Here is a 7,169-nt window from a genome sequence, read left to right as displayed (position 1 = left end):
GAAGTAACTGAGAGCTCCCAGGGGTCACTCTGACCCAGAAGCTAAGGTCCCAGGACATCTAAACCAGACAAACCTTAAGGACTGGCCACTCCAGGAATGGGTTCATCTCTCCGAGGCCAGCTAATCTCAGACTTACGTGAAGCCACTGTGGCTGTTCAGCACTGACATCTGGAAATGCTTGGGCTTGAGTTGCTCTAAAAAAGAAAGGTAGGCAATGCCTAAGGAACAACACCTGAGGTTGGCCTGTGGACTCTGCAGGCATGTACACATACATATACCTGCACGACACATACATAAACATGAGCACCTTCTGGAAAGTGTTGCTTTTTTTTTTTTTTTTTTTTTTTGCTTGGATTTTTCTTTTTTTATCAGAGTGTGGAGATTTCATACTGATGTCCCTTTATACCATTCTCCAGATTCAGCTCCCTTCCTTGCACAGAAGTGGCCATGATCAGGTACAGGGTCCTCCTGATCTACTTTTTTCTTTGTTTTTCTTTTTGTTTTTGTTTTGTTTTGTTTTTTTGAAAACCCACTCTCACTATGTAGCTCTAGTTGGCCTAGAATTCTCTATGGAAACCAGGCTGGCCTTGAACTCAGAGATCCATCTGCTTCTGACTCATGAGTGCTGGGATTAAAGGTGTGCACCACCATGTCTAGCTAGTCTATTTTTTCAAATCCAGAAACAATGTACATATTTTCTTTATTTTTTTAAATTTCGGGATAAATAATGTGATTTTAAACTTAGCATCTTTCAATTTGTATTTCTTTCCTAAGGTGTTCTTAACAAAGTATCCCAAAATGAAGGCTTCAAATTACACCAGTGAGTTCTCTCACTGTTGGGGAGGCTGGAGGTCAGTTGCCAGGGTCAATGGTGATCAGGGTCAGGCTCCCTCTGAGACTCAGGCCAAAGTCCTTCCAGCATCTTTGACCATCTAGCAGCTACCAGTGCCATGCTCCTTGATTGTCTCTGCCTTTGGTGCTCTGTAGACATCCCCTCTGTTGGTGTTTGTGTCCAGATAGCCTGCTTCTTATAAAGAGAGTCATAATGACTAGCTCCTCCCCTGAAAGAACATTATTTCCAAATATAACCACATCTTCAGATTCCTATGGTTAGAACTTCAACATATGGAATAGGGCATGGGGGGAGGGGTGCAATTCAATGCACAATGCACGGTGTGTGTGGTGTATGTGTGTGTGTGTGTGTGTGTGTGTGTGTGTGTGTGTGTGTGTGTGTTGCACATACAAGAATTCATGGGTGTGTACTCTCCTGTGCACCCTGTCAGAACCCAAAGTTTGTTGTCAGGTATCTTTCTCTATTACTCTTACTGCCTCGCTAATCAGAAACTTGACATTTCAGCTAGAGTGACTGGCCATTGACCTCATGGAATCTGCCTGCCTCCACCATCTGGTGCTGGGCTTATAGGCTTCTGTAGCCATGCCTGGCTTATCTGTGGGTACTGAGAATTTGAACTCAGCTCCTCGTGCTTTCAGTGCAAGCACTCTTACTTACCGCTCCAGCACATATGACACTTTTAAAATTAAGAGCCAAGTGGAGCCAGTGAGGTGGCTCAATGTGCAAGCCTGATGACCTGACCTCCAGCCCCAGAACCTGTGTAAAGTTGGAAGAAGAGAACCAAGTCCACAGACTGTCCTCTGAGTGTCACACAATGGTCATGACATATGTGTGCCCCATCTCTGTCTCTCTGTCTCTGTCTCTGTCTCTGTCTCTGTCTCTCTCTGTCTCTCTGTCTCTGTCTCTGTCTCTGTCTCTCTCTCTCTCTCTCTCTCTCTCTCTCTCTCTCTCTCTCTCTCTCACACACACACACACACACACACACACACACATTGAATTTTAAAAGAAAATACAAGACTTTTGATGGCACAAACCTGTAACCCCAGTATCTAAGAGGTGGAGGAAGGAGGACTAGAAGTTCAAGGCCAGGCTCAGCTACCTAGTAGTTAGAGGTTAATTGGGCTACATAAGACTCTGTCTCAATAAAACTAAAAACACAGAAAGCTAAGTGTGGTGGTGCATGCCTATGATGCCAGCACTCAGAAGGCAGAAGCAGCAGGTCTGCATAAACTCCAGGGTGGAGTTGGTTTGGTCATCCACCACATGGTGTATGGTATAAGATAGGAACTAATTTTAGTTCCTGAAGGGAAAGCTACTTATCCAAACTTCATTTTCCTTATCCATCTCCCACAAAAGGATTTTTTGAGGCAGAAAATGATTATGTTTTCCAGGTTACTTTCAAACTCCTGGCCTCAGATGATCCTTCTACCTCAGTTTTCCAAGTCCTGGGCTATCACTGTCCCTAGCTCCCTGGAGGATCCATATGCAGTATCATCTCACATGAGCATCCTGTATGGCCTGCTCTACCTTCTTGTGGTTCATTTGTCTATATGCACAATAACTGCCAGGTTAGGTTCATTAACCAGCCTCTACAAACAAGGCAGGCTACTTGTCGGGTCAAACCTATCCCTGTCTGGGCTTAGATTGCTCCTAGCCGTCTCATGTTTTTACCTTTTTAGAATTTTAGAATCATGTTAGCAGATTTAATGAGCAACCTTATTGAAACTGATATTGTACTGGTATTATGAATAAATATGAGGAAATGAAGGACATTGGATTTCCTTTTCCATGAACGTGGTCTACATCCTTACTTGCTCTTTTATTTTCTTTCTTTTCTCTTTTTTTCTCTTCATCAGAGTTTTTTGTAGCCCAAGGTGGGTCTCAGATTGACTATGTAACTGAGAATGGCCTTGAACTTGTGATCCTCCTGCCTCATCTCCCAAGCTCTGTGATTTCAAGTGTGCTACCATGCCTGCTTTTATTCGGTGCTAAATATTGTACCCAGGGCCTTATGCATGGTGGTACCAACTGAGCTACATCCCCAGCCCTATACCCCAGTGTGTTTATGATGTTTATGTCTTTATCTGTGAGCATATGTGCTTGTGTGTGTATGTGTGAGTGTATATCTATGTGGTATATATATGTGTGTGTATATATGCTTGTGTGTCTATGTGTGTATATGTATATGTTTGTACATATGTGTGTATATCTATGTGTGTTTTATGTCTATGTACTTATATGTATATGTGTGTATGCTCTCCATTCATATTTACACATTCTCCAGCATGATTACACATCTTTGGTCAGTAGATTATTAAGCTCTCATGGTTTTTACATCCCATCTTATTTTAGCAGGGTGACATTTTCTGATCAGTCATCTCTAGTAAACAAGCATACAGTGGATTTTCTTCATTGACCTCACCGCCCTGCTTCCAGAGGATTTCCTCGCTCCCTAGTCCCAGTCACCAGGAGGAGCTTTGAACACAATGATTTGCAGGATCTCAGAGAAAGATGCAATGAAGACTAGATATATAGAACACGGGCTAGGCATCTGATACATGAATATGGGCTTGAGTACTGCATCTGCCATGTACTAGCTGGGAAAGCTACTCAACCTCCCTATGCTACTGCTCAAGCCCACTCTACCCTGCATTACTGTAGGAGTCTGGGAGGAGGCTATCATGTGCCCTATGTGGTGCCCAGTGCATGAGAGTGCTCCCCTGATGCTGCCTCTTACAGCAAAACTGGGCATGGTGTAATCTCAAGGTAGATGCAAGAGGTTCAGACATTCAAGGTCATCCTGGGCTTCATAGTAAGCTCAAGGCCATTTAGTGAAACAAGATATTTTATCTCAATACAAAACAAATCACATAGCACACAAACAAGCCCAAATCATCATTTCTCTGTTGTTGTCACTATAAGACACATGGCTCCCAGTCAGCAAGCCATGATTGTTGATTGTTCATTTGAACACACCAAGGGGCATCTGTCTATGTCTATGACACTGTTCCCATGTCCTGACTGAACTGCTTATACCACTTCTTGCCGCTGATGGGTAAACAGTCAAATGGGCAGACGAAAAACCTAATCATTTTTATGTGATGGGTCATTCCCTTACACTCAAGTCGCCTGTATACTTGGGGCCTAGTTCAGTGCCCAGAGTCCACAGTGGGGGGTTGACTGAAGGGAGGGAAGGAGACAGGAGATGGATTCAAGGCTTCTGACCTACAGGAGAAAGGGGACCGACCAGAAGAGCCTTTGAGCAGAAGATCCTTCAGGGCTCACATGCTGTCATACACATAATTAGTCACTTGCTGCATTTTGCAAATGTATTTTTAAAAAAGTAGTAAGTACCTGCTTTCTGAAACATATACATGTCTTATGACCCAACTAACTCAAAGTTGGATATAGGCCCAAATCATGAATGCATGTAACCACCATTAAAATCTGATGCACATGCTCACTGAAGCCTTGTTCAAAGTTGTCTTGTGGTGGTATGAGTGACTATGGCCTCCATAGGTTCCTGTGTTTGAATTTTGTGTCCCTGTTGGTGGAACTGTTTGGGAAAGATTTGGAGTGTGGCTTTGTTGGAGGAGGTGTGTCACTAGGAGTGGGATTTGAGGTCTCCCTCTCAGTTCCTGCTGCCTGTGTACCTGGATTATTAGCTCTTAACTAAGTACCATGTCTGCCTGCCACCATGCTCCCTGCCATGATGGCCATGAATTAATCCTCTAAAACTGTAAGCAAGCTGCCATCTAAATGTTTTCTTTTATAAGTTGCCTTGGTCATGGTATATCTTCACAACAGTAGAAAAGTAACTAAGACAGGTCCCAAGCTGGAATCGACTTAAACACCCAATGGGAAAAGACTAGATAAATGAATTGTAGTAGACTTCTATACGGCGACAAAAGGGAAGTGATGCACTATGTATGAATCACATCATTGCCATATTGAATAAGAAGTCATTCACTTAAGAATACTCACTGTATAATTCCATAAACACAAATTTCAAGGACAGATGTGGTACTACCTATGATCTCAGCCTGGGAAGTATAGAGATAGAAGGATTCGGAACTTGATGTCTCTGGCTTACATGTATTTTTGCCTGCATACACAAGCACACCACTAAAAAGAAAAAAAAAAGATATGTGTGGTGGGGTAACAACCAGATAGTCACCCACAGAGAAGTAGCCAAATCCCAGCCTCATACTTTACAGCAACACAAACTCTGGAATAAAGACAATCAGAACACACTTTCAAAGTCATTCCTACACTGAAGTCCTATTAAAAATGAATTTCAAACAAAATTCTGAACCTATAAATGAAAAGATGGATACATTTAGCCACATAAAATTATTTTTATTTTCACAAGAGAAAATGGCATAAACAAAGTCAAAAGGCACATACGTTGCAGACATATCATATGTTATTGACAAAGGGCTGCTATCTCTGTTATTTTAAGAGCTCCTACGTATTAGGAAAGGGGGAGACAACCTAATTAAAAAGATAGGCAGAGGAGATAAACAAACAGTTCCCAGGAAAGGAAACGTAAATGATTCTTAGTCAGATGAAAACATGGTCAACCTCCCTTGAAATGAGATTACAGCTCTGAGATACCATTTTCTATCTAACAGATTGACAAAGATCAGAAAGTTTGATAACATGCTGTGTTGGCACGGGTATGGGAAACAGACATTTCCATTCATTGTAAGTGGGAGGGAACACTAGGGCAACCTCCCTGAGGAGTGATTTGGCAATATCTGAGTAAATTAAAAATCTGCATACCCTTTAACCCACAATTTTCATCTCTAGGAATCCTCACACCGTGCAGTTCAGTGTCTAGTGCACACATTTGCCACAGCTCTGTTTATGCTAACAATAGGTTGGAAGCCTCCTGGTTCCTCACCCCCAGGGAGCTAGTGAAGTCAGTGTCCAACTATCCATTAAGTGGAATAATATACACTAGTTTAAAAGAGTGGACTTGTTTTTAACTTCCAATATGGGAAAATCTCTATGGCAAAGCGCAGTGTTCTGCACAGTGAACAAAAGCCCTTTGGTAAAATGTCTTTGGGACGTGCTTTCGGGGGCAGAGGATGTCTGTGGAGAGTACACAAGAAATGCTTTTGGAAAGGAATGTGTAGGGATAATTCTGTGTATCTGCATGGACCATGTGTACAGGGTAACTATGAGGGAAGTGGGGGAATGTAACTTTAAAAGATCTGTTACAAAGAAAGCAACAGAGGGAGGGATGTTGAAATGTCTCAGCTGTTAAAGGTGCTTACTGTCAAGCACAATGAAGCCAGGTTTGATACCTGAGCTCACATGGTGGGAGGTGTGAACAAACTCCTTCAAATTGACTTCTGATCTCCTTAAGCACACAAGTGGTCTCTCTCACACACAATAAATAAATGTAATTCTAGATATTAAGAAAACACAGAGTAAACCATTTTGACTGAGGTGTGAATCTAAATTCCAGTTCCCCTAGTTCTACTGCAGGGCTATCACTGTCAACATTGCCATCTGTAAAATAGAAAGAATAATAATATGTCATCACTTTGAGGGTACCTTTGAGAAGGTGTTGCAAAGGGGCAAAAGCTTTAAAACTGGGGACTCTAGGAAAGAAGTGTGAGGGTTCATGGGTCTATGGTAACTTTTCTATGATTTTGGATAGCTTTCTTAATAAAAAGTGGTTTTGTTTTTGCTTTGTTTATGGATTTCTTGTTTATCATTGCTCTAGTCTTCCCTCGAGGCCAGTCTGCCTCCACCACCCCATCCCTGCCTCTCAGCTGACACACTGTTCTCAGAACACTGAAAGAGTGCAGAGCAGGTTAGTTGGTGACTAGCCATCTGGCCATCTCTCTAGGGACCCTACCCTCCTCTCTGAGGGCAGGTGAAAGGGTCGTCCCTGCAGGACAGAACACAGGGTGAAGGTGGGGTCCCCTGGGTGGATGTGGGGGAGGGGACCTCACTCTCACGCCTGAGGGCTGGTGGCCTGTGCCTGGGCATGCAGGGTACCCCAGCGCTGGCTGCTCCCCGATCAGATAGGGCGCCTCCCCCGCGCTGGCATCGCTGAGAGGCAGAGGGGAGTTTAGGAGTTTACGTAAGCCGCTTGTTGATGGAAAAACAACGCACTGGCCCAGTGGCAGAGCAGTTCCTGGCTTGCTCTGAGGGAGCCCCGGGGATCCAGCAGGCCACAGCATCACCCATGTTCAGCCCACCAGGAGTTGGAGCTGTGTCCAGACTGCAAGAGCGTTCATCTGAATCCAGGCCACCGTGCTGGTGTCACCCAATGCCTCGCCCTGGACCCAGGTGTCCG

The sequence above is a fragment of the Cricetulus griseus genome, chromosome 6 (assembly GCF_003668045.3).
Source record: "Cricetulus griseus strain 17A/GY chromosome 6, alternate assembly CriGri-PICRH-1.0, whole genome shotgun sequence".
Classification (NCBI taxonomy): domain Eukaryota; kingdom Metazoa; phylum Chordata; class Mammalia; order Rodentia; family Cricetidae; genus Cricetulus; species Cricetulus griseus.
The sequence above is the reverse complement of the archived record's forward strand: the minus strand, read 5'-3'. Positions refer to the sequence as shown.